Below are 27,340 nucleotides of genomic sequence, written 5' to 3'. Positions count from 1 at the left end.
TTCACACCTGTGATTTACAGAGATAGGCCTAACCAGGAAAGTACTAATCACTTTTAATATTGAAAACACACCAAGACGTACATCTGGTATCTTGGCAAAAAAGCCGGTATGTAAACAAGTGAATGTGTAATGGAACTACTGGGGAAGGGTTCCTTCTGGATGTATGATGATACAACGCGATCATTTAGATCGCGGTACATTACATCGCTGCTTTTACAAAGCAAGTCATTACAACGACTTGTGCTGGAGGGCACTGGACTTAGGAATAGTGCGATTTACTATTCCAACTCCAGCCTACGTAACCCTTGACCTTCTGGTAGGTCGCCCCCCCCCCCCGCTGCAGCTCCGCCTGCACCCCCGCTGTCGTCGCTGCCGCTGGAGAAGTCGAGGCCCTCCACCACCCGCAGGCTTCCACCTGCGCCTCATCCCTGGTGGCCAGTGGTGGCCTTAGGTTCGTTTCATTTCCCTTGTGCTCTCTCTTTGCCTTTTTGCCTCTGTGACCCTGATTTGTGCCTGTAACTGCCCGTGCCCCCTGCCCCCTGCTCGCCGCTCTGCTCTGTGCCATTTCCCTTGTGCTGTTCCTTTGCTTTTTGCCGCTGTGACCCTGATTTTGTGCCTGTGACTGTCTGTGCCCCCTGCCCCTCGCTCGCCGCTCCGCTTCTGTGCCCCCTTTTTATTTCTGTACCACCTCGCCGTCCGCGTGCTTAATTTGTGCCTGTGACCCTGTTTTGTGCCCCGTTTATCTTCTGTACCACCTCGCCGGTCTCCTGTCCCCCGCCCCGCCGTTGCTTCCCCTGCGGCCCCGCCCCTCCACGCCCATTCGCCACTCCCATCCCTCGCCTCCCGTCTCCCAGCTGCTCTTACCTCCCCTCCTCCCCATATATGGCGCCCGCTGCGCGCTGAGGAGAGCAACCCTTGACCTTCTGGTAGGTCGCTCCCCCCCGCTGCAGCTCCGCCTGCACCCCCGCTGTCGCTGCTGCTGCCAGAGAATTCGAGGCCCTCCACCACCCGCAGGCTTCCACCTGCGCCTCATCCCTGGTGGCCAGTGGTGGCCTTGGGTTCGTTTCATTTCCCTTGTGCTGTCTCTTTGCCTTTTTGCCTCTGTGACCCTGATTTGTGCCTGTAACTGCCCGTGCCCCCTGCCCCTCGCTCGCCGCTCTGTTTCTGTGCCCCCTTTTTATTTCTGTACCACCTCGCCGACCGCATGCTTAATTTGTGCCTGTGACCCTGCTTTGTGCCCCCTTTTTATTTCTGTACCACCTCGCCGTCCGCGTGCTTAATTTGTGCCTGTGACCCTGTTTTGTGCCCCGTTTATCTTCTGTACCACCTCACCAGTCTCCTGTCCCCCGTCCCTGCCGCTGCCTCCTCAGCGGCCCCGCCCCCTCCGCGCCCCTTCGCCACTCCCGTCTCTCGCCTCCTGCCTCCCAGCTGCTCCTCCCTCCCCACCTTCCCATATATGGCGGCCGCTGCGCAGCCGCACAGCTGGCGCGCCGCTGGCGCGCCAAAGGCTTGCCTGAGGCAAGCCCGTCTGCGCCCGCCGTGCCCAGTGCCGGAACCCCTGGCCCCCGCGCCAGCCACGAGGAGCACCGCCTCCGCTACGACGCCAAGACCCTCATCGCTCTCAACCCAGGAAGAACCCACACCTGCTGCAAGGTCGCCCTGAGGCGCACCCACGGGTCCTTCACCTGCCGGAATTGCAACTTCTCCTGCAACGAAAGCGCCAAGACACCCACCACAACGGAAACCAACCAGCTCAGATGCATCCTGATCAACACTCGCTCCGCACACAAACACGCCTTCGAACTCTGGGACCTACTCGACATTACATCTCCGGACATCGCCTTCCTGACCAAAACCTGGATGAACGAAACCTCCGCGCCTGACATCGCCTTAGCCATCCCAGACGGGTACAAGATCACCTGCAGAGACCGCGTAAACAGAGACGGAGGAGGTATCGTCATTGTTCACAAAAACACCATCAAGATCTCTACAAACACCAACGACACCCTCAGCACCGCCGAATACATGCACTTCTAGATCCACACGGACCCCAAGACCACCCTAAGGGGCACCCTCGTCTACAGACCACCAGGACCTCAATTCTGCGACTCCATCGCCGACCTCATCAGCTCACATGCACTGACCTCCACCAACTACATACTCCTCGGATACCTGAACTATCACCTGGAAAACAACAACGACAGCAACTCCTCCACCCTGATCAACAATCTCGCCAACCTCGGACTCAAACAGCTCATCACAACTCCGACCCACATCGCCGGCCACACACTTGACGCAATCTTCTCCTCAAGCCCCCACGTCACCTTCAGCCACATCTCCGAACTCACCTGGACCGACCACCCCTGCATCCATTTCTCCTTCCGAAAACCACTCACACCCCACCGCACCCTACAGACCCCCTGCCGCCACTGGGGCAAAATCACTGAAGAACAACTCCAGACAAGCCTCGCACTCAACCCTCCGACGAACCCCACCAACCCGAATGATGGTGAGCTCTCCCTCGAACACTGGATGAACGACTGCGCCAACACCATCGCGCCGCTGTAAAACCCTACCAACAGAGGCACCAGCAGAAGAGTCCGCTGGTTCACCCCAGAACTCCTCGACTCCAAACGCACCTGCCGGAAACTGGAAAACACACGGAACAGGAACAAGACGCCAGACAGCCACACTGCCTACAAAGACGCCATCCGCAACCACCATCACCTCATCAGGACCGCCAAAAGGACCTCCTTCACAGACCGCCTTGACAACAACGCACACAACAGCAAGGAGCTCTTCACCATCGTGAAGGAACTCTCCAACCCCAGCTCCAATGCCAACGACATCCCACCATCACATGTCCTGTGCGACTCACTCGCCACCTTCTTTCACCGGAAAATCACCGACATCCACAACAGCTTCAGACCCCGGACGACCCCTGCCGACCACACCACACCTAACCCACCGCACCCCACCACCCACGAAACCCTGACAACCTGGGCTAACGTGAGCATCGAGGACACAATCAAGACCATGGGATCTATCCACTCTGGTTCCCCTTCAGACCCCCTCCCACACCACATCTTCAACAAAGCCAGCAAGTCCATCGCACCCCACCTGCACAAAATCATCAACCTCTCCTTCGAGACCGCCACCTTCCCTGAGAACTGGAAGCACGCAGAGATCAACGCCCTACTGAAGAAACCCAAAGCAGACCTGAGCGACCTCAAAAACTTCCGGCCCATCTCCTTGCTCCCGTTCCCAGCTAAGGTCATCGAGAAGATAGTAAACACCCAGCTCACGCGACACCTCGAAGACAACAACATCCTAGACCCATCACAATCAGGATTCCGCAGCAACCACAGCACCGAGACCGCCCTCATCGCTGCCACAGACGACATCAGGATCCTGCTAGACAACGGCGAGATGGCGGCCCTCATCCTCCTAGACCTCTCCGCCGCCTTCGACACCGTCTGCCACCGCACACTACGCACGCGCCTCCACGATGCAGGGATCCGAAACAAAGCCCTGGACTAGATCACCTCCTTCCTCTCCGGCAGAACTCAGAGAGTCCGCCTCCCCCCGTTCCGCTCTGAGGCCTTCAAGATCATCTGCGGCGTCCCACAGGAATCCTCCCTCAGCCCGACGCTGTTCAATGTCTACATGGCACCACTAGCACGCATCGCCCGACAACACGACCTCAACATAATCTCCTACGCCGACGACACTCAGCTGATCCTCTCCCTCACCAAGGACCCCCTCACCGCCAAATCAAACCTCCACCAGGGAATGAAGGCCGTCGCCGACTGGATGGAGGACAGCTGCCTCAAACTGAACACAGACAAGACAGAAATCCTCATCCTCGGGTCCAACCCCTCCGCCTGGGACGACTCTTGGTGGCCCACGTTACTGGGGTCCCCCCCCGCCCCCACCGACCACGCACACAACCTGGGAGCCATCCTCGACTCGAAACTCTCCATGACCAAACAAGTCAACGCAGTCTCCTCCACCTGTTTCAACACCCTCCGCATGCTCCGCAAGATCTTCAGATGGATCCCGACAAACACAAGGAAAACTGTCACCCAGGCCCTGGTCAGCAGCAGGCTCGACTTCGGAAACGCCCTCTACGCCGGAACCTCGTCCAAGCTCATCAGCAGACTACAGAGAATCCAGAATGCCTCTGCACGCCTGATCCTCGACGTCCCGCGCCGCAACCACATCACCCTCCACCTGAGGAACCTGCACTGGCTCCCCATCGACAAAAGAATCTCCTTCAAGCTCCTGATCCACGCACACAAAGCACTCCACAAAACCGGCCCAGCCTATCTCAACAGTCGACTCTCCTTCTACGTACTCAACAGGAAACTCCGCTCCGCTGACCACGCCCTGGCCACGGTCCCACACATCCGGAGAGCGACTTCCGTAGGCAAATCCTTCTCCCATCACGCCGCCAAGACCTGGAACACCCTCCCCCTCCACCTACGTCAAACCGAAGACCTGCTGACCTTCAGGAGACAACTCAAGACCTGGCTCTTCGACCAGTAACATCTTCCCCCCCCCCAGCGCCTTGAAACCCACCCGGGTATGTAGTGCGCTTTACAAGTTACATGATTGATTGATTGATTGAACAGTAGGGAAGGTGTTGGAATAGAAAATCACACTATTCCTTAGTCTAGCGCGCCATCCAGCGCAAGTCGTTGTAACTACTTGCATTGTAAAAACAGCGATGTAAGTGTATCGCTGTGTTTTGACCGCATTGTAAAGGTCGTTTTCCGTTCCTTCTAGAACAAGAACCCTCACTCACCCAAGGGTGACATGCTTCATCATGGGGTGCCCTCCTCACACCCGGACGGTGTGGGTTACGACTGCCCAGGTGGGGTGGAGCTGAGGTATTTTGTGATGAGTGATAGTTTTGGGGTAAGCGAGGGACAGAGTGCAAAAAAAGGAATATACATTAATTAAACCTTCCTGTAGGAGCATACTGATAATATTGCTAACTCACAACCTTTTATGGTCCTTTGGAGCGATAACAATCTACAGTCGTCTAGAAAATGAGCTTTCTTAATGCAAAAGGGTTAACACACAGGAAAGTAAGTCATAGTCATAAAGGGGAGAGGAGTTGGCCTAACGGCTAGGGTGGTCAACCTCGAATCTGGGGAACTGGGTTCGAGTCTCGGCAATGACGCTGAACATCCTGTGATTCTGGGCAAATCACATAATCTGCCCGTGCCTAACAGAAATGAATGTGTCCTCATGTAATGCAACTGGTGCTATGTAAAGCGCTCTGATACCCGATTCGAGTCAAGTTTGCGCTATATAAAACTCTGTAAAAAAAGAAAGTATGACTGTTGCCCTGTATAAAATAATTAATTTGGCTATTTTCACAATCAATACACTCACTCACAAGAAAACTAAGCACCTAGAGAAGCTGCACCACACTTCTATGGTCCTATATGTCTTTTACACTTCACTTTCAGTTGGGCAATTCTGGATGTACCCAGTGGCCTGAGGGTGGACAACACTTTCCACTAAATTAGGTAAGGCAGTGGATGTCATAAGAATGGAGCAACACATATGACAAGCCTGACAAATGGGACATTTGGTGCTTTTGTGTTTTGTGCCATGTACACTGTGCATCCATTCATGAAATACATACCTAATGACTATTTTTTGTGTGAAATGTTATTGTTCCGCAGTTTGATCTATTGTCTCCTTTTTTGTCATTATTTTCAGAACGACGATGGACCCCGAATATATATGGGCCATTGTCTGTCTGGCCGTTCTGGTTAGCCAGTATAATTTTTGTTTATCACATTATACACAGAGTGACTATATATGACTTTACGTCCTACTGAATGCCCTGGAACCCGGTTTGGGGACCACAGCGGGCACAAACATGTTGACCACCGACCATTGAAAGGGATATATATTTTTTTCCAACCCCGGTCCTCTTTTTAACCCTATCCTCAGTGGGCCACGGAATAAAGTTTATTCAGCACCCTTTTTTTGCATTCAGTTCCATTACACATTGACTTGTTTACATACCGGCTTTTTTCTCAAGATACCAGATGTACTTCTTTGTGAGTTTTTAGAGCCATCCTTGCCTTAGCTTAGGCAGGAGAGGCACACCCGGCATCTTCGAAAGGACAAGACACAGCTTAAATTCTCTGAGACATGTGATCAAATTCCTATGATTGGGTGGGCCATGCCTAAGGTGCCAGCTCGGGCAACGCAGGTATTATTTGGCACAACACTCTACTCCAGTGGACTTCAAACATTTGATGCCGCGACCCCGTCAACGTTTTCTAGGCATAAGGACCGCTACTGACAAAATATTCTAGAACCTGGTACTCCTTATCATTGACAACCATAAATGTTCTCCAGAGAACCGGTCTATCTGTGATTGCACCTCATTAGTACCAGTTTACACCCAATATATAGCAATAAGCAACAAAAAGATGACCAGTGCAGCATTGCAAAAGGCTTTCTACTGAGCGGCAACACCTGTTGCTGCTTTTTAAGTAACTGTTGAACCTTTTGAGTAAAAACAATATTTTTTGTTAAAATCAGCAAAATATGCGGAAGAGGATATATTATGTGGCAAATACAGCAAATCTATAATTATGATAAAAATGTTGACGCCGCACAATCACATAATCCCAGTGGCCCTTGGTATAATAGCTGTAATGCATGGGCTGCAACTTTATTGCACAGCATCAGAGGAAAATCCTACTATATTTCATGGGATGCTGACATCTTGGTATTTTCAGCTGCATGTAACTGGAGGTAGCTGAACATCATTCATCATAATTATAACAACATTTACAATCATTAATGATGAACTGTACGGTCGAAGTAGTGTGCTTTAATTCCAGGGTACAAAGTGGCCCCTTAATCTTCCTTCATACTGTTTTTCTACAAATGTTTTTATTTTTAACGTTATGAAAATAAATGCTTTCATTTTAGCAAAAACTGACTCCTGGTCAGGGCCGTGTCTACCATTAGGCAAGACTAGGCGGCCGCCTAGGGCAGCTAAATGGGGAGGGCGGCATAAAACATGAGTTTGGGAATCCCCTTGAACGGCCTTCGACCTCAAAAGCACATTGGGTAGCGCCTTCTACAATTCGACATGACGTCACGTTCGGCACCACGTGCCGATTTCCAACTTCCGATTCGCTCTCGACCCAATCGGAGTCGGACCTCTGTCTGCGCTCACACGGTCGCACCCTGTGCTGACCCAAAGGTGCCTGCCCGCATATAGGAGCATCCGTTCTTCTGAGAGGTAATGGGGAATATGGGTGTAAATAATGTAACTTATCATTAGGGGTGCATTTGTGGCGACCAAAACAGACATTGTTTGTTCTATTTTTAGCAACCCCCTCTTGAAGGACCACATGGACCAAGATGCATTGTGGCAAAATCATGGAGCTTACCTCACAATGACTATGGAAAATGTTCGCCATTGTCCAGCACTGTATATATGTTGATTCTGATTTGAATTTCATATCGACAAAAGTTAAAGATTTTGTTAAAACATTTTAATATAGTGAATTTATATTTTGAATAAATCGGGAAATAATACATTTGCTTAAATTTGAATGAACTGATGACCATGTTGTTCACAAATTCATGAAGTCTGTATTATCGGACACCATGAGACTACTCCCAGCATAGGGAGCAGACATAATTTTCTTGTTGTGTGTACATTGACAGAGCAGATTCCCCGCTTGTATTGGGGTTGAGAATTTAGAGACTGGGCAAACTTGTATGGATTCTCGAGATACATCTTGAGGATGAAGAAGGAAGGTGTCTTCAAGATCTGATGTCAATGGTTTTCTGGCAGTATGCCACCATCTCGTCTTTCTTCCATCACACTATCATTGATGCTGCAAAAGCCTGCTGTGCATTTAGGATGATGAGTGAAGAACTGTAGGAATCCATTTTAAGAATGCTCTTTTATGAGAGATTACATTATCACTTTCCCACCTCATTATGTTGTGTCCAAGGTCCTAGTTTATGATGTGGCGACCCAAGGCATCACCTTAATAGGTGTTTGGTAATTGCTACCCAGGTGGTGGATAATGATCCAGTTTCGTATGCCTGACCAGTGAGCGTGACGTTTCAGACTGGTACTGTCTTTTTTTTATCTACCTGTGATGTTCTATTACTTGGCCAGGATGAGCGTTTATCATTGGTGGTGATGTCTGAAACCAGTCACAAGACACCCCATACTGAAAAATATTGAAGTGCATCTAGTGATTGTGTGTGTCATGTGTATGTCTTCAGGCAAAACAATTCCACCCTCTGTCCCAGCTACACAGATCACCTAGTTGATAGTGGGCATTATGTGCTCTGCTTCATTCGTTAGCTGCTGTTACATGGGTGCGAGGCATTGGTGTTGTATCCTGAGAAATTTCAGGTCTTACAAAAGATCAGTTGGCCAATTGTCCGTTCAGTACTTGAAACAGTTTGCAGGTGCCCATCATTTTTTTCTAGCTTTGGGATCATTTAATTGGCTGAGACTGGATGACGTTTAATTAGTCTAGTTATCGATTAATACAAGGAGGCTGCAGAAATTGGCACTGGTCATTGCCCACCCGATGGTCGGGATGTGCTCTGGTGGCACCTGCTATCCCTGGCAGCACTTCCTGGATCTAGTTCTAGAAGACTTCAGCAAAACTGAGGATGCAGAAACGTTGGCATTTGTGTCACCTAATGGTAACTTGAGTTGAGAATATTGTCATGTACCAATCATCTAGATCTAGCAGAAGCTAGTGAGATCTGGAATTGAAGTAAATCTTTGAGAACTATCTCTACATGTTGACTTTAGCCACAAGATCATCTACTGTGGTGGAGTCGTGGCACTCTTTTTTTGATTGCTTGGTTAGCGAGGTTTATATCTAATGCATTAATTCTTCTAGCCTGGATGACAGGGGGAGAGAGTCATGTTAGTAAAAAGGAGGGGGCGGCATTTTTCAATTCTCGCCTAGGGCGGCAAAACACCTAAAAATGTCCCTGCTCCTGGCTATATTAGTTTGTTTCTGCTATTGACTTCAGTCATGTTGGGGGGGGGGGGGCTGGAGTACCTTCATAGTCTGAACATGGGGACTGGGTCAATGGTGTGGCTAAAAACAAAATATTCTGCACGTTTTTTAGGTCTTTCACCGTCAGGTAGCTACATATATAACAATGGGCAGCTTCAATGAATAATAAATACATTTTAAAAACGTTGTTACTCGGTGGGAAATGCACTATGGTACATTATGAAGACTCTATTAGTTAATGCATTGCAAAGATCTGTGTGAAACCAGAGAGCCACAGAAATAAATTGTGGTGGGTGCAGTGGAGAATAGTGACTTGTGTATTTTTAGTGCTATGAGGTCACAGCCTGTGACAGAAAGCACTGTGCATATGTAAGTCTTTATTTTATACTTGCATGACACACAGTATAATATCGACCACTACAAAATGCTAAATGTTTTACAATAAAATGGAGCTTTCAAACTATAGGGGCTTGTGTACAAGCCCTTGCCCTGCCAGTGCGCCACTTTTTATGGCAATCTGGTTGCGTAGAGTGCAGACCCATATCTACAAGGCCACACAAAGTCACTTTGCGTGGCTTTTCATGGCCTCCTGATATAGTGTAAGGCAACGCAGTGCAAGCCGCTGCATTGCCTCACACTGCATTAGGGGGGCATCCCATGAAGGGGGGCATCCCATGAGTGTTGTGGTGGGTTTTCCCAGGCAACACCCATGGGTTTTTGACACATGCCTAGATTTACAATGATCAGTAAACCTGAAGGATGCGTTAAAACTGCACGCCGCCCGGGGGGGGGGGGGGGGGGGGTCGGGGGGTGCCTTATGAGGAGAAATATCTTTATTTCTCCTCAATTGATTTCCTCTTTCTATGTGCAGCACACATAGAAAGAGGAAAAAGCCTCCACAGATTGTTTTTGTGCAGGAAGGTGTGCCTTCCTGCACAAAAACAATCCTGCCAACAAAGCAGACACCCTTACACCATGGTGCAAGGGTGCCTGCATTGGTGCGGAACCAAATTATGCGCTGGCAGAAAGGACAGGAATGCACCGTATGTTATAAATACGGTTCATTTCTGCACTTTCGAATTGACATAGGGTAGCACAGCAAAAATACTTGCGGCGCTGCCCTACACCATTTCATTGTAAATGAGGCCCATGGATTTTAGTAATACCCAGACCCTATATAATGCAATTGTTTTTACATAACTGTCCCTTCAACACCTTCTCCGGGATAGTAATTGCTATGTAAATACAATGACAATTAAAAGCAAGCACTTCACAGCTCAGTTAACTCTATGCACTCATTTGATAAATTAACTGCAACAGCACTCTCCTGTGCTGCGAAATCGAAGTGAGGCATACACCTAAACACACGTGCCTTTTGTGCTAGTGTGCTGCTTGCCTGAAATAAATGCAAATGTGTGCAACTAGTTAATCTGCAAATGTAAAGGATTTGCAGGTTAGCTCGTTGTGCACATTTGCATTTCTTTCAGGCCAGCAGGACACTGCCAGAAAGGCATGTTTAGCTGTCTGCCTAGCTTAAATTTCACAGGAGATTCCCTGAATACCACCCCAACCGAAGCATTTTAACTACGGGAATTAACCTTCTGCAGAGCGCAACCCCCTTCCCATGACTACACGCCCCCTAAGGGGGTAATGCCCCACAGATTGAAGGCCTGAGCAACCAGGGGCTTTCCGTGCAATTCTCCGCCCCTAAAAAGATGTGAGTAAAATCATGGACTGGTAGTCCATGGTATTTAAGAAAGAAAATTCCTAGATAAAATGGTAGCACCAAATGGGTTAGCCACGGTGCAGTTTGGCGGGTGGGCAGCTTAGGGTACTCATCGCTGCCTGCCCTTGGATTGCCCGTATGTTAACCCACCACGTTGGTATATTTCATGTATGAAATAAACCTGCAGCAAACTGTTTTTCCGCTAAACTTTGTGTGGCATGTTTATTTTAATTCATTGTGTAATAAGTGCCTTACTATTTTGTGGGAGAGGGTTGCCGATATCAGCACTATGTGGCTGCCCACAGCACCTGCAGTGCACCCTTGTAAGAGGGCGGCCACCTTAGTGCTGCATCCTGGTACATCCACCACACTGCACTCACTGGGACCCCCCCAGGAGAGTCCCCCATGTCCTGGCTCTTACCACATAATTTCCGGCACACAGGGGGCTAGGTTCAGGTACTTATACCTGCCCCACCGAGTTGCAGTCCTCTTTGTTCCACCTGCTCGATACACTGTCACCCTCCCTACCCTATATCCAGAGTGCCGGCGGCGGAATTTCCTTGCACTGTGTTGAACGTATTAATATGTCAATTTGTGTTGCAGGCGGAGTTACAGGGTGATCCGGAGCCATATTGGTACATAGGGGTACCAGCTCAAAGAGCACAACAGGGGTGCTCTATGCCAAATCACAGGAGTCTTTACGGCAGGACCCTGGATGGGAACGTCAGCGCTCGCTTGTCCTTTGGGCGGTTGTAAGCCTGAGCAACAGGGGGGCTTGCCTTGCAAAGCTCCGCTCCTAAAAAGACATGAGTAAAATCATGTGCTGGTGGTCCACGGTATTTAAGGGAGAAAATCCCCAGATAAAATTATAGCATCGATTGGGTTGGCCACGGTGCCGTATGGCTCATCAGGTGAGTGGACAGCTTAGGTTACTCATCGCTGCCTGCCCTTGGATCGGCCGTAAGTTAACCCACCACGTTGGCATATTTCAAGTACGAAATAAACCTTCAGAAAATTGTTTTTCCAACAAACTTTATGTGGCGTGAATATTTTAATGCACTGTTTAATAAGAGCCTTACTATGTTGTGGGAAGGGTTGCCGATATCGGCACTAAGGGCTCCAGGCCACAGGCACCACACGGAGCGTGGAGGCGGCCGATGTTAGAGCGGCATAGCTTGTGCCTCTTAGAGGAGCCTGCCCCACACATGCACGCCTGCTCGCCATTCACCCCCTCATCTGCTGCCGTCACTGCTGACACATTGCCTCATTGCCTACCTGCCTATTGCCTGATGCTTTGCTGCCTCAGAACATTTCGGCTGCACTGCCAGTATTGCCTACAAGCCTTAAGGCACTTAAAGACTCTTTCTGGGCTTTGTTTGGCTTTATATGTTTGAGCATATATCCCAGCAGACACCTGGCACGCAGAGTGGACTGTTGGGTACAGCTGGGCTTTGCTGCTGCTCCTGCACACATCACACAAACAAATACAGGCTTCATTGCCTGCCAGGAAGTGCTCTGAAATGTCATTTGTCCAGGCTGCTTTTAATCTCCTGACTTCTTTCCCCTCCCCTTGAGGGCTTCATCTCTGCAGGTGATAACTTACAACTAAGAGACAACCAAGAGACACAAGGATCTCAGGACTACAATTTTACAATTTTAATTTCCAATTCAACCAGCTAATCAAGGTCAACTTGGTCAATTAGCACAAACATGAGCAGGTGGCAGCTCATCATTAGTGTTTTAAGTTGCAAAACTGGAAAATGAACTAGAAAGTTTTAAAAGCACATCACTCTGCGAAATGCGATTGGGTAAAACTAGGGGGCCTGTGGTGAATCAGAACTGCAGGAGGACAAGAGCTCAGATGGTAAATAGAAATGGGACCAAAGTACAGATCTAGTCAACCACAATAAACACCAGCCAGGTATAGTTGACTTACAGGTAATAGCATGGCTTAACCTGGAATCTAAGCCCTCACAACACAAAATCACTTCAAAGTTCAAATATTTGACGGATTCCGGGGCAGTAATATATTCAGGCAACAAAGACATCACAGGCCTCCCCTACCCGCTTAGCCCTGTCATAGTCAACTATCTACAAAAGTGGGCTACAGGTGACATGCTTGCCATTGAAGAACCCGCAAACACTTCAAAATCAGAGAATTTTTAGTCAGAGAGGATGTGTCGCAAACAGCAATAAGAGAGGCCATAGAGGTGGGCTGGAGTTGGCTTTCACTAGTATTAATATCAAATTTAAGCATGACACCCTACGATAAATCACTGAGCATGGAGTCCCTACTAAAGTGGACCCTGCACAGAAGGGACTGAATGGAGCTGGCAAAGCAGAGACTCTTGATTCCTCGTTGAGAATCGATGACCTGTCCCGCTTGATATGCTGACTGGAGAAAGAGGAGGCCGCCCAGCAAGCAGGTGAGCTGGAGGGTCTTGTGAACCCCAACATAGACCTGGAATAGACAGTCTGGCAGGAGAAACTGATATTGTTGTGTTTCGATTTAGATGCCCGTACATAGGTTTCCCTGAATCATGTCCTTATATAGGCACAATTCGCATTGCCCTTATTTAGGCATAGAATCCCAATCCTTATTTAGGCATTAGCCATGCTATCCAAATACAGGCATGGTCCATCCCACGTCACAACAAGTTCTTAGAAACCAGACCCTTAAGCCATCGGGACTTTCCCTAGCTAGAATTATTGATTTCTCCAAGAACTCATCTATTATGCATGAACTACTATTCCTCAGGGGTTCATTCATGACGTCTTCCTCTGCCCAACTTTACGTCAATGCTTGCATTCCTAAGCACCTTCCAGGTATAAATATACCTTCCCTTACCATGGCAAGCACGGCACGCCTCAGCTTGATACGGCTCACCACAGCAAGTTCGGAAGAATTTGAGTTCCGGCCTGACGCACTGACCAGACGCTGTCATCCCTACTCGCAGACAATCCAGCTTCCAGTGTTCTGACTCCCTTTGCGGGGTGTTGGAGTTTGAGATTCGGAAAGAGATTCCCACCTCTCTCATTCTAAAGTATGGAGCTGACTAGAACCTAGAGGGACTCTTGGCATATAAACTTAGTATATACTATACTATAGAAAACAGCACCTACTTCTTACTTTGTACAACACTTAGGTTAGGTACACTGGGGTAGAACTATTTAGAAGCATCAGATGAGTATTCACTTTTTAGCCTGTGTTATATATGTATGTTTATATGAATATAAGTCATAGCTAAAAGACAGTGCTTTTGCAGTATTATTTCTTCTTACTGCTTACGCTGTGCGTATTATATCTTGCATACTCAATCAATCAAAAGCTTTATTTCGATAAAATTATATCATAAAAGCATACAAACAAACATAAAAGACGCAATAAAAATCAGAACAAGATTCAATAGGGGCGAGAGAGTAATACAAAAATCAATAGACAGACTGGAAAAAAATGCATTACTACATCCCTTTTCCAATCCCCCTCGGCCTAATACATGGCGTCTAAAATCATTTTAAATGCAATCATAAAGTTAAAAATGTATTAAATTACATTTGGCACGAAAAAGGAATTATTTCCCCAAAGCATTTTGACATAAAAAAGAAGTGAAGAAGGAGAAGAGGCATTATATCATGTTATAAGAAGGCAAAAAGAGATATATCACGACAAAGGACCCAGGAGCTTCGATCTAATCAACCAGGACCAGGCAAGGAATTTGGCCACCCCACATACGAGCAAGACACTAGTGTCCGATTGAAGAATTCTCAGCGCTACACGATGGTTTGCGGTGCCCAATTGTCTACAGACGGGACTCAACCATCTTGCCCTGGGATTTTTGTAGACAGGGCACTCGAACAATAGGTGCGCTACAGGTTCCACCTACGCTTTACAACATGGACAGCTTGCAATCGTTTGGTAAGGGGGTTTCCATTTATTTGTACACTCCCGGGTGGGCAGTGTACCGAATCTAAACTGAATATACAGTCTCCTGCCTCTGGGCTTCTGGATAACATCGAGTTAAGACTCCAGCCTTGTCACTGGTTTATGCAAATAAAAAGCCTCAGTTAATCTGCCGACATTCACAGTTGTGTTCTCTTGGTTATCAATCCACGTCCAATAAGCCTTCTTTAGATCAGCCTTACTTAAATGCATTCCAGACTCCCAGACTTCTCTTAAGCCCAAAGCAAAAAAGGACTTTTTAATGTTACACAACCAAGTGATCCTATGGGACCCGGGCGAGCTCATCACTTCTCTAAGACCCTCAACATATTTGGAGAGCTCGGGGGTACGCCATAGGGGGGTCCAATAAAGCAGGGGACATAGTCTGGCAAGGTCCCTAACTGAGCGCCTGCCCATGTCTCTCATAGGGGGCTTTAATGGAGTGCCCATTGGGAGCGAGACCAGATCCCTAAGGAATTTGTTTTCCGACATAGAGATTTCATTAACGTTATCGAAGCCCCACAGTTCGGCCCCATACAGTGCCGAGCTTACAGCTTTCGCAGCATAAACCATCAGTGCGGGAGCAACGGGCCTGCTCTGAGATGAGCGATGTTCCTTCCCAATTGCCCCCGCAACTCTCTTGTGGTTAAGAAGCATTTTGTCGATGTGGGGTCTCCAACTAAGTTTGTCGCAAATCCTGATTCCAAGGTAGTCAAAGATTTTTACAAACTCAAGAGGTGCACCCTCCAGAGTAAAATTGTTTTTTAGTAGATCTAGAGGGATTAAACGAGAGAAGCTTAGTTTTTGATGTGTTTATGGATAAGCCTCTCATATTGCAAAAGAGATTGAACCTATCAAGAAGCTTTTGCAACCCCGCTGGTGTTTTAGAAATTAGCAGGGTGTCGTCGGCAAAGAGTAGAGCTGGGATCTTATCGCCCGCCAGGGCCGGGGCGTCAGCAGGAAACTCCCGTAAAAAACTTACCACTCCATTCACAAATAAGGAGAATAGAGTGGGAGCCAAAACGCAGCCTTGGCGCACTCCTCTGGTGACCTGAATTTTGGGTGTTTTTTTATCCTGACGACCCCATCTCACCTGGGCAAAGTTGCCCTCATGAAGGCGAATCAAGAGATCTAAAATAGGTAGCGGAATTCCCAGTTCCTTCAGCACCGACCAGAGGCGGTCGCGAGGAACTAGGTCAAAGGCAGTCTTCACATCTATAAAGGCCAAATGAAGACTGCCCTTGCCAATCGAGACCACCTTCCAGTGCAGGAGAAGGAGCCGAAATACCTGGTCTATTGTTCCCACATTTGCCCTAAAGCCTGCCTGATAATCTGACAGGACGTCATTATCGATAGTCCATGACAGAATTCTTTCTAACAAGACCCTGCCAATCACCTTCTGACCAGCATCAATAAGGCTGATTGGGCGGTAGTTGGCAGGATCTTCCCTGGAGCCCTTTTTGAAAATTGGGATCACCTCTGCCCCTTTCCATGATTCGGGGACAGGGGATCCTCTAAGAAGGGCATTAAGTAGAAGAGTAAAAAACCTAGCCCAGTTTTGAGGGTCTGCCTGAAACAGGTCACCTGGCAGGCCATTCGGCCCGGGTGCCTTTCCTGGGACCATTTTCTTAATAGCAAGCGAGATTTCAGATTCCTCGAAAGGGGAAAAAGGTTGCTTACTGTCTAATGACTGTAACAGCTCACATCTTTTACACGAGAAACAAGACTGTTCAATAAATCATTTTATTGAAATGCCCGTCTATCTATTTTTGTGTAACTCTGAAGAAACTAAGCATGCACGATTGAATGAGTGAAACTGTTATCTATTGTTTCCAAAATTCTGAGACACGTTCCGAATCTAGGGGAAACAAAGTTGTCATGTTTATGTGGTTGTCAGAAACTACTCCCTTCTTGTTTATTCAAGAAGTTTCTAGTGAACTCTGAGTTAGCTGGTACACAAGTAATTAAGTTTAATGTACTCGATAGAGGCATACTGACCTTAGTCCTATGCAAAAACTATAGTGTATATTATTCCAATGCGTAGAGCCTATAAGGGAAATAGGAACTACACTACATGGCGCCCAACGTTTGGTAAGGCACTAATTTAACACTAGATACTGAAGTAACTCAGTCGTGCTTTTCTCAGAGACCCCTACTCATAATTCTCCATAAGACGTCTGGAGTGGGTAGGGTTAATATCCGCCATAGCTGAGTAGGACGAGAATCCTATGTAGTAGCTGTTTGGTTTGTTCAACGTTGAAGGATACAGTGTTCCAAAATATTGTGCATCTTATCTTTGTTTCTTTGAAAATTGTTCTACATTTTTCAAAAACAATGTCCCAAAACAGGGATAATAATACCATGACCGGTGAAGCTGCGGCTGACCAAGTCGTAACAGCTTTTAATCTTACAGGTTTAAATGAAACCGATGAGGGTGTTACAAACATCCATCCAAATTTAAGGAGAGCCATCAACTTATAAAACATGGCCTAACACCAAGAGATGGTAGAGCAGTTTTCGTGATAGAGGCACATGAATCTTTTCAGACAGAGGTATTCTATTCATGGATAGTATTCCCAGTAACAAAAGTGGTTCACTTCTATAAAGAAGATGAACCACCTGAGGAATACATTCCCTTCGAGGATGTTGAAATTCCACTCACATACCAGGAGCATCAGCTCTGGTTTAAAGGCGCCCTAAAACATTACAATCACATTACCAGGCTCGGTCCACTAGGTAGACCAGGAGCAACATGGCCGATTTTGTCCGACCTACACACCTCATCCTGACATCGAAGAGATGTCAGACGATTAATTACTCACTCAACTCAAAGAGTTAATAAAAATGTACAGACAATGAGTCCAATATGTCATGCGGACTTTCACAGTCCAGCCACCATTAACCATTCCAAATCAAACCCTTCATCAGGGGAATACACTAAGAATTACTCCACAGACTTTACACGCAGTCATGGGTAAAATGCCCACAAAACGTGAACAACTTCCGTTCTGGATAGCTCAAAAAGTTACTCAAATGGAAGCAGTATTTCCTAATACTAGCCCTTATGAGAAACACAGAATCCTAACAATCTGTTTACCAATGGGGATGACACCACATCTGGAAGACTGCACCACTAGGGGCACAGTCTTTGCTGCCATCTATAGTAAAACACATGGTGTTCCGTCTATTGCAGTATAACCTGATGGCCTGAAACAAATTCAAAATGAATACGGGGCAGAGCCTGCTCTGAATTTAGGTATGAAATTACTAAAAAATTTCGACCAGTTCTCAACAATAATATTATCTAATATTAAAGGGGAGGCAGCATCAGTGGCGATCCGCCAACGTTTAAGGGAATTTGATGTAACAGAACATCAACAAGAACTACCCAGAATAATAGAAAAATCCTATGAAGAATTAGGCAGAGACAGTTTGGTTGGAAAACCAGCTAAACCACAACTGTCTGGAGGTCCTGAGAAGGACTCAATTAAACATAATCCTACATCTTCTAAAAAGAAGTGGGAAAATAACAAACAACATTCAAAAGAGAAACGTTCTCAATCCCGAGGTAGGTCTCCTCAAAAGGAGCCCTCTGAAAGGAGATATAACCTCAGGAATAGGGATAATTTGAAAAAACCTGACAGGTATCAAGATACCGATACATGTTCCTCTCGTACCTTTCAAACATCTTCACAGACATCCGAAAGAAGAGGACGGTCAGATCACAAAGAAGAACGCGTGAAGTCCAAAGACGATCAACACGTTCAGAAAAACAAACCAAAACCTCAATTCAGTAAGAAAAAGGTAGCAGGTCTGAAGATCAGACATGCTGAAAATTCTAAGAACACAACTCAAGAACAGAGAATGGGCTCAAACAATGCTGGAGAGTGCAGCAGAAGTAACAATAGCTCGCCAGAACCTGAAGAAACTTCTGGAGATAGTGGACTTGAATGAGTACATCACAGTTGAGACTGTAGACACTAGGGTTAGTTCTCCACAAACGTTATATGAAATAACCCTCCGGATGGAGGGAGACATACCAAAAAAAGTGAAAGCACTCTTTTGGTAAAAACTTTTAAGGGGTTATGACATACTTCTAGCAGAACGGGACTGTCCACCAAAATTTGTCAGGGAGTGCCCACATGGCGAAGACATTGTTATGCCAGCCTTCTCCAACCATGTTCCAATACATTTAAAACATACATATGCCAGGAAATGGGCAGTAGCCCAGGCCCCAGCATTATACAAAAATCATGTAGGATGGGATGAGAACTCACCTCACCATAGAATCCAATTAAAATGTCAACTTACTGCACAAAGACAGTACCCAATTAAGCAAGAAGCTAAAAAACAGGTCAGGGAGATCTTAGATCAACTTGACTACCAAGGGGTGATTGAAACATACACCTCATCGATGAACAATCCTTTGTTTCCTGTTTTCAAACCAGACAACACATATCGTCTAGTTTTGGATTAAATGACACCTGAAAACACTTGTTCTAAAACATTTGCTGTGCAAAATGCACACAGTACAGCATTAATGAATAACATTGTGCGTAAAAAATATAAAACCACATTCGATATTCAAATGGTTTCTTTTGTCAAAACATAGCAACTGAAAGTAGGTACTTGACAGCTTTCTCAATAATGGGGACCCAGCGTCACTTTTGTCGACATCCACAAGTGTTCAAGAACAGCCCGGGGTTATTCTCAGCAAGAGTAACAGAGTTACTACAAATATACGATGACGAGGCATTGCCATATGTCGATGATATCTATCTGACAGACGATGACCTGGATAGGCACTTGAACAGGGTAAATTCTATTATACTGGGCTTTGCCTCTGAGGGATACAAATTCAATTTAGAAAAAATCAAGAATTGCCCATCTCAATGTCCTTTTTCTAGGATATGAGCTTTCAAGTGAAGGCAAAAGCCTGGCAGCAAACATTTTAGAAAAGTGTGCGCTGCTCCAACCTCCAAAAACGCTGAAAAATTTACACTCGATTCTAGGTTTCCTGAATTTTGGAAGAACTTAAATTCTAAATTACGCAGAAAGGGTTAAACTTCTCTATGAATTAATCAAACCTGATTTCAAAAACAAAAATTGGACACAGGAACACACAGATATCCTGCGTTCACTATAAGCTGACATGTTAGCCAAAAATCACTTACAACCACGCGTAAATACACGCAATTTAGTGATCCGAATAATTTCGGGTCAATGCGGATTCACATACTTAACTTTTAATGAAGGTGAAAAAGTACCAATAGCATACAAATCACATTTGTATACACAAGCGGAAATGTGCTTCACTTCAACAGAAAAAAATCAGACAGCTGTTCAAACCGCTGTAGCAAAAGAAAGTACTCTAGCTCAGGGAAAACGCATTATTGTCGTGACTCCGGTACCAGCCTTAGAGGCAGTTTCAAAAGCGAGCATTCCAAATGCAAAAGCTTTACATCCAAGATGGATACAATGGGTTAATTCTCTTGCTGCAACAGATGTTGAATATGTTTTTGATCCTTATTTAAAAACACAAGCATTCCTGCAATACGAACACGAATGTCTTCTGCCTATTGAGATTCACCCTCTTGACCAGTACGAATTTACAATTTATACTGACGGATAAGCACTACCCCCTACGGAAAGTTAGCAAGCTTCCAGTGTAGCGTGCGCGATCGTTAAAGGTCGTATGCGCAATGGTAAATTCCGACCAATGGTCACTAAAACACAATCTCTAGGGGATTGTACAGCTCAGCGAGCTGAACTACAAGCATTCAAATGGGCACTTGAAAATACGGATCGCGAATTCTCCACACTTATAGTGTGCGATTCTTTTTACTGTGGTCAATCATACAATGAATATTTACAGAATTGGCTTCAAAATGGTTTCAAAGATGCAAAAGGTGGCACAATCAAGCATAAAACGCTTTGGGAATAAGTAGTTCAGTTGCAAAACGGACTACAAAACACTCACGTGATACACACGCTGAGTCATCAACGTGATGGCGTTCACGTTGCAGGGAATTCATTGGCTGACGAAGCCGCGAAGGGGGCTGTGCAAATGGCTTCCGTAGCTGCGATCACTTGTTCAAAAACAAGAATAGACAGTGAGATATTATTGGCTGTCAATGCTTCAAGTAAAGGCAGTGGTGCAGCATTACCTAAAAAATGTCCACTCAAATACTTGTATGTAATTGATGCAAACAACGTTCCGTTTGCTCGAATCCCTGGAGTGGGGGATAGGGTAATTCCAAAAATGGAACGTAGAGCAGCTTTGATTTATGAAGCACATCTGGGAGAGGGTCTGTCACATCAGGGGATCTCTAAGATAATATTAACATTAAAAGAGATGTACTGGTGGCCTGGAATGAATACACTGATTCACATCTTCATCAATAACTGCATAGACTGCATAAGAGATCTCAGTTCAGAACGCCACCAGACACCAGACTACGAAGTAGCCTGCCAAGTACAGACACCATTGTTAGACAGCATTAGACTATCTACGTGCAGGCGTCCGCTTGGACAAATGCACTCCCACAAACACTAAGTCAACGTTCCTATGGATGTGGCCTCAGCGCTCGGCTGACCCTCTAACTGTTATAAAAGATTTGCAAGTCTTTATCGGCACATACGCAATTGGCACACTTCACTCTAACCAGGGCCCTGCATTTAGCTCTCGGGCTTACAAAGAAGCCATGGCCAGTTTGGGCGTTGCATTGCGGTACTCTTCTCCATTCCATCCTGAGGGAAATCCTGTTGTGGAAAGGAAAAACCAGGACATAAAGCGGTCTATAACAGCTAGGGTATTAGGTGAGGGTGATGGGTGGGTCAAACATCTTTATGGGGTCCAACGCTCATTAAACAATTTGCCAAGAAGTTCTCTGGGGGTCACTCCATATGAAGTCCTATTTGGGACAAGAATGTGGGTTCCAGATCTCGAATGTAAAGGCACAGTGGTGGAAAATAAACCATTTGAAATCAAAGATCATTTGGCTGTTTTACAGGACTTAAATGAACTAAGATCGAAACAAAGCAATGTGTTCCTGAAGCCAACCACCACTGGGAAAAATCCAGCCGTCCCAGCAAGGCCTGTCTGGATCCCAAAGCTTGGGGATCTAGTCAGAGAGAAGATCGCGGACAAGAAGGAATTTGGGCCTTCTTACAAACAACCGGTACATGTCCTGGCCATCCACGGAACAAGAACAGTATTTCTGCCGCCCCTTGCTGGTAAAAAGGAGAAAAGAGTTGTGTCAATCGACCTCATCAAACCACACTATGTGGCCAATACTAAGCAGTAGGCGTTGTGGACTCCGACTAAGTAGCAGACGCACTTCTCTAGCTACTATCCAAGAGGTTCAAACTGAAAGACTCATCACAATCGAGAATTCAGCAGTAAGAAATGAAGGACTAATTAACAATGCTATGGAACTCATTCCTCTTGAAACCCAAATAACAGTTCGTCCTGATACACCTGTTTACACCAACGTAACACGTGATCAACTGGTGCCAGCAATTTCGACGAATCCTGATGCAATTTCAACCATTGACAGAACTGCCTCTGGCTATTTCATTAACTTTGATAGGTTTTCTGAGGATCCAAGCGAACCGTAAACGACGCCAGCCAAAAGAACTTTGAAAGAACGAGCACAAGACTTCTTTCATAACGTGAAAAAGACTTATCTGGTTTCCCCATGGATTGAACTATGTATTATTTCTGGAATATTTTTCTTTCTGCTTTGGCTAGCTTTAGTAATGACTCTGAGCATGCTGATAAATGGAAGATTTGTTCACTTGGACACAGGAAGTAAAAATGTGAACTTACTTTTGAAACCACACAAATCATCCCATCGTGAAGCAAGAGACTTGTCAGCAGTGAACATCACAGCCGTTGCCATACAAGATGGTATAGTTTGGGACAAAACGGAATATGATATATTCGGCCCGTCTGAACTCTTGAAGATTCCACACTTATTTAAAATTTCACTAACTGACTTCATTACCTCCAGTACCTATTCTGATGATTGGGACTTTGAGACTGTTAATAACATGATGTCTGATCTAGAAAGGTCTGCTGCATTCTCTAACCATGAATACTTAGAGGGTTCAACAGACTATGAACAGCTTTTTTGTTACAACCACTATGGTCATCATTTCTTGCATAGATCTGCAACACCTAGAAATGTATTTATGTATATCCAATGGGAACATTGTCCTACACCACCAAAGGGTAGCTCAAAAACATTTGCAATGAAGTTTCCATATTTTTCAGGGTACAATACATTCAATCCAGAAACATTTTACTTTAAAAATGTGAACAAAACAGGAACGAAAAATATGTTAACTAATACAAAACAGATTTTTATTCTGCAGCCTTTATTGCCCAACTGTCTAGACAGGGTTTTGAGTTTTGGAAAAACACAATTGACACAAAATCTGTCTGGGGTACACAAGATTGGCAAGTGCAGGGGACAGAAGCTTTGTTTAGGGCCTACATCATCCCACGGCAGATAATATTTTTGAATGACACTGTCCAAACAAAACACAAAATTTGGAACTTTTTTCTGAAAATTGACTTTTTTCTTTTATGGCGAAAATAACTCTGCTTACAGTAGAACTATTCATAGAGAACAGACTTCTTTGGAACACTTCCAGGGACACATTGTCACCTTTTCTTCGCTTTTATGTAATCATGACATGAAATGGCCCTGAGCTATTTTTTTGCTTTCTGTAAAAATGGTCCATTTCATTATGTATGTGTATATTTCTGTGCATTCATTTACGATTTTAGCATCCATTGTAAACATATGCTTCGGATAAAACATTACTTTAAATATGTACAGCACCTTTGCATTCCATGTTTAGCTGAGAGTTTTTAACATGAACTTATTTTTAAGTTTGCTTTTAGAAATGTTTTTAGTGAACATGTGATACTCAATTTTATGTGTTTAGCATGTTTAGCATTTAGTAATATCAATCATTCGTCAATGGAGTGGGTGTTGTGTTTCGATTTAGATGCCCGTACATAGGTTTCCCTGAATCATGTCCTTATATAGGCACAATTCGCACTGCCCTTATTTAGGCATAGAATCCCAGTCCTTATTTAGGCATTAGCCATGCTATCCAAATACAGGCATGGTCACCTACATCCGTCCATCCCACATCACAACGAGTTCTTAGAAACCAGACCCTTAAACCATTGGACTTTCCCTAGCTAGGATTATAGATTTCTCCAAGAACTCATCTATTATGCATGAACTACTATTCCTTAGGGCTTCATTCATGACGTCTTCCTCTGCCCGACTTTACGTCAATGCTTGCATTCCTAAGCACCTTCCAGGTATAAATATACCTTCCCTTACCATGGCAAGCACGGCACGCCTCAGCTCGATACGGCTCGCCACGGCAAGTTCGGAAGAATTCGAGTTCCCGCCTGAGGCACTGACCAGACGCTGTCATCCCTGCTCGCAGAGAATCCAGCTTCCAGTGTTCTGACTCCCTTTGCAGGGTGTTGGAGTTTGAGATTCGGAAAAAAATTCCCACCTCTGTCATACTAAGATATGGAGCTGACTAGAACCTAGAGGGACTCTTGGCATATAAACTTATTATATACTATACTATAGAAAACAGTACCTACTTCTTACTTTGTACTACACGTAGGTTAGATGCACAGGGGTAAAACTATTTAGAAGCATCAGACGAGTATTCACTTTTTAGCCTGTGTTATTTATGTATGTATATATGAATGTAAGTCAAAGCTAAAAGACAATGCTATTGCAGTGTTATTTCTTCTTACTGCTTACGCTGTGCGTATTATATCTTGCTTACTGTCTGATGGTTGTAACAGCTCATATCTCTTACACGAGAAACAAGACTGTTCAATAAATCCTTTTACTGAAATGCCCATCTATCTATTTCTGTGTAACTCTGAAGAAACTAAGCATGCACGATTGACTGAGTTAAACTGTTATCTATTGTTTCAATGATTCTGAGACACGTTCCGATTCTAGGTGAAACAAAGTTGTCCTATTTATGCGGTTGTCAGAAACTACTCCCTTCTTGTTTATTTGAGAAGTTTCTAGTGACCTCTGAGTTAGCTGGTACACAAGTAATTAAGTTTAATGTACTCGATAGAGGCATACTGACCTTAGTCCTATGCAGAAACTATAGTGTATATTATTCCAATGCGCAGAGCCTATATGGGAAATAGGAACTACACTACAATATCACTAGTGATGTAACAGGGTGCCTAGCCATGCAATATTAACATGAGGAGACTGCAGAGATTGCCAACTACATGCTCGAGCCAGCAAAAGATCTCTCATACTTAAGCACTCTAGAGTGGGAGAACATGGTGGCTCCATACGCTAATAATAATGCCAACAATACTCCTTCACACAGCAAAGCTAACAATACAGAAAATAGAAATTAGAGGGACCCAACAGGAGGTATTTGGTAGTCCCTGCTCAAAACTCTTCAACAATCAGTGGAAGGGATGTACTATCAAGCCAACAAAGTGGATATTCAAATGAGTCCGTTTAACACCCTAGCTGTCTAAGTTTCAGTGAGTGACAAGAAAATAACCGATCTCAACTGTCTGATAAGACGTGCACAGAAAGAGGCTTCTGGCATCAGACAAACTTGTAGCTGCTCACCAGTTTTGAATAAGCTTGTAACTCTTCCCAAGACCTTAAGTTTGCTTATTACTGAACTAAAGGAAGTCTTGCTACAAAAGACATCAAACCGCCAGGGCTGAAACCAAGCATTTTGATGGATACTCGTACCGTTACCACCGGGACTTCGGTTAAGTCAAGTGAGCTAACACTCAACAAAATCATTGCAGAAGTTGGCATGGGCGAGAACCAATAGCAATGAGCACAACAGCAACAGACACAACAAAAGAGAGCAATATGCTTGGAATCCTCTGTGTTCGAGAAGCCAGAAATTACTAAGCAACTAAGGCTAGCCCCAAAACAGGACCTTTCGATTACAGGGGCAAATTCAAAAACAAACAGAAGTAAGAAAATAAAAGCAATCAATAAAAAAACCATGAACACCAACGTGATAGCAGAATACCCAATTTTGATGTTTGATAAGCTTTATTGAATTAATTAACAAATACAGGAAAATAAGCCAAGCATTTGGCATATTGACTGTGGTCCAGTACAAGAGAAAATAGGCTGTAAAATAGAGTAGAAAGCTATGTTTCATTTTGGGCAATATCAGAGGGGAAAAAGGGCGGAGGGGAAGAGAGGGAGTAGAATATAAATCTGTAACTGAAGATCAAGTAAGAGTATAAAAATGACTTAAAAGATAAAGAGCCAATTATAATAATCAAAAGAGAAACAGTTAAAAAATGAAAAACTATTAAGATGAAAACAGCAGAGACATTAACAATTTTGGGAGGTTGAATATTTTAAGAACAATTGCGTGAGACACTGGATGTTGTAACCTTATTGAAATAATTGGCTAAGAGTGACCAAAATAAGTCTCTATTTACAAATGGTTTAAAAGAGGAGGCAAAAGCAATATCCAATCTGTTATAGTGAAAAACATTGTTCCACCAGGACTTAACAGACAGTTTAGTTGAACATTTCCAGTTTAACTAAATTTGCTGAAAGGCTATCGCTAACATCAAGTCAAATAAACCTTTTTCATGAAAGGTCAATCCCAATGAATCTGATAGGTTGCTTATAAAAATAATAATATTGGATGGGGGGGGTGCAAATTAAAAATTGTTGAACTATTAGACCAAATATTCCTCCAGAAGGAAGCTGTAGGAGAGCAAGAAAACAAGAGGTGCATCAAATCTGCAAGGGGAAAGTCACAGGACCAACAAACCTTGTCATCATTGTGTGTAAAGATAGGTATGAACAAAGGAGTAAAGTATAGTCTGTGATAGAGAAAGAACATGGAGTGGAAGTAGAGGCAGATCTAGAAATTTTCAAGGGTTTAGCCCAGAACTTGTCCCAGAACTTGATGCTCCAAACACAATCCAATCCTGCCTGTTTTAAGCTGGCAGTGAGGCCTTAATAATGAGCATGTATGCTTAAATAGCGGAAGAGAAGTGACATTAACCTTTGTAGTAAAGGCCAGCAGTTCTTTTACAGAAAAAGGTACAAGAAAAGATCCATTAACAATGACCTATAAAGGAGTAAAAGGGGAGGAATCACCTAGAAGCCATCTAGAAACAAGTCTAAGGCAAAAAGCTTTGTGGTAAAGCCGAAAATCAGGAAAATGCACTCCACGGTTGGATTTGGGTTTCCAAAGTTGTGACAATGAAATTTTGGATTTCTTATTATTCCATAAGAACTTAGAGAGGAGGGAGTCGATTTAAAAAAAAAATGGAATATTGACAGGATTCATGGAAAGAATACACAATAACACAGATGTAATCATTATTTTAATAGAATCAAGACGACCCCACCAAGAGAGAAAGAGAGTATTCCAGGAGGAGATAAGTTTGGAGATCTAAGTCATACTTCATGTTGATTGGAACTGAATGCAATATGGAGTTATTGAACCAGATGCCTAAATATTAATTTTAGAACTATTCCAACGGAACCCAGTAGAGTCAAAATGTTGTTTGAGCCAGAATTTGGTAATGGGAAGGATTTCTGT

This window comes from Triturus cristatus, chromosome 6, assembly GCF_964204655.1.
Source record: "Triturus cristatus chromosome 6, aTriCri1.1, whole genome shotgun sequence".
Taxonomy (NCBI): Eukaryota; Metazoa; Chordata; class Amphibia; order Caudata; family Salamandridae; genus Triturus; species Triturus cristatus.
Note: the sequence above shows the minus strand (reverse complement) of the source record.